The sequence below is a fragment of the Capsicum annuum genome, unplaced genomic scaffold (genome assembly GCF_002878395.1).
Source record: "Capsicum annuum cultivar UCD-10X-F1 unplaced genomic scaffold, UCD10Xv1.1 ctg56406, whole genome shotgun sequence".
NCBI classification, from domain to species: Eukaryota; Viridiplantae; Streptophyta; class Magnoliopsida; order Solanales; family Solanaceae; genus Capsicum; species Capsicum annuum.
Window position 1 is genome coordinate 1 of NW_025864809.1, and position 1,757 is coordinate 1,757.

General features: G+C 34.3%; 1 pseudogene; it reads right to left on the reverse strand.

Moving 5' to 3' along the window:
• Positions 1 to 442: 442 nt before the first annotated feature.
• Positions 443 to 1,282, reverse strand: LOC124893250 (annotated as a pseudogene).
• Positions 1,283 to 1,757: the final 475 nt, after the last annotated feature.

Below are 1,757 nucleotides of genomic sequence, written 5' to 3' on the forward strand. Positions count from 1 at the left end.
TTGTTTATCTATCGACTAATATTATCTTCATATCTTAATTATTTCATCATTGAATTTGTATATAATCAATCCCGATTTTTTCCCATCTGATAACATATATCAGAATTTTAAGAATAATAAGTGGGAAAATTATGAAAATTGCAGTAATGAGTTCTCCCTCAACTTGCATTCAATCAAATTAATTCCTTTTTCCCTTTTAATTTCTTTCTAATTCTATCTTAAGTTGCTCTTAGTGCAATTAACGGTCCACCACAAGCAAGATGGGTGTGCTTGTCTATTTTATGTTTTTCATTTTCACATCAGAATGTACAAAATATTGAATCTGAGTGATACATGATAGATTATTTGTATGAAGAGCCAAAAATCTAAATATACATCTGAGAAAAGAATTTAAGGATGAAATTTAACATCTAGAATTGGTTCTTCTGGTCAAAATGATCACCCGATCAATATCAGGCTCAGTTGACATACGATCTCTTACAGTACAGAATTGCATCAGAAATTGCCTTCTCGCGCCAAACATCAGTAGAATGATCATTGGATGGACTTTTTATAGGGGAACAAGCCTCATGTGGTGAGTTAATATTGCTCCAGTTTTTCACCTTCCTCAAAATCTTGACTCTTCTAGTACTACTAATACTTCTTTGGTTGTTATCATTTCCACACCAATTGACAAAAGAATAAGATTTCAAAATTCGACGAGGAGATCCCTGAAATGAAGTATCAGTAGTACTCTTGCAGTTTTTAATTTCACTTACTTTTCTTTGAAGGTCATCAACTTTTGCAGTACTTTTTCTTGAACTTGCTATCCTTTTGGAGATTGGCCTGACGAATCCAAACCACTTAACCAAGATTTTGCGCGAAAACTTCCTCCATTTTTCAAGAAAATCAGCTTGACTAGTTGTGGAATTTGAAAGTTTAGATATTGGTGTGGGAGGAGTACTAGTTGAGGGTACTGATGAATTTTTGTTGAAATTATTGAAGGCTTCATGAAAAGATTCAATCTTTGATCTATCAAGATATCGAGGCATGATATATCCATCAGAGAAGATTTCATCAGCACAAACAGATTCTAAAACAGGATGAACATCAAAGTTGAAGTTTTGTTCTTCTTTTAGGAATCTTTTCAAATAAGCGATAAATTTTAACTCCTCCTCAGCATCATCATGACTACTATAATAGTGTCTAGGGGATTCTGCTAGGCCACAATGGATGGTTTTCTGTTCAACAATCAGCTATATGAAAAACTCTCCGTGGCAAGAGGTTGTTGGGAATTTTCCATAGTGAATAGTATACTACAATGTATGAGGTTTTGCCAGTGGTGCAGAATTCAAATCATGACTGGAACTGGCATCATCACCTGGTCCTACTACCATGCTTGTAGTTTGGGAAGGCTTGCTACCAGTGCTAGTATAGTTGTTACCCCTATTATGTGGTGAGAAATTTTTACCACCAGCATTATGTGACCTGAAATTTGGAGTATAACCTTGTTTTTGTTGCAGTTATCTTCTTGTATCCTGGTTTTAGTAGAACTCTATTTTGTATTTATTTTTGTACTTATCTGCTAAATAGATATATGTGGTAATTCCACTTTATAAATATAGAAATATAGAATGAGCAAGGCTCACACTTTAACCCTTCACTTTATCTATTTCATCTTGGTATCAAAGCCTTAAACGATCCTTTCCATGGCTTCAGAAATTTTTTCATCTCAAACCACCACTGCCTCTGCTCAAACTGTCATTAAATCAATCTTC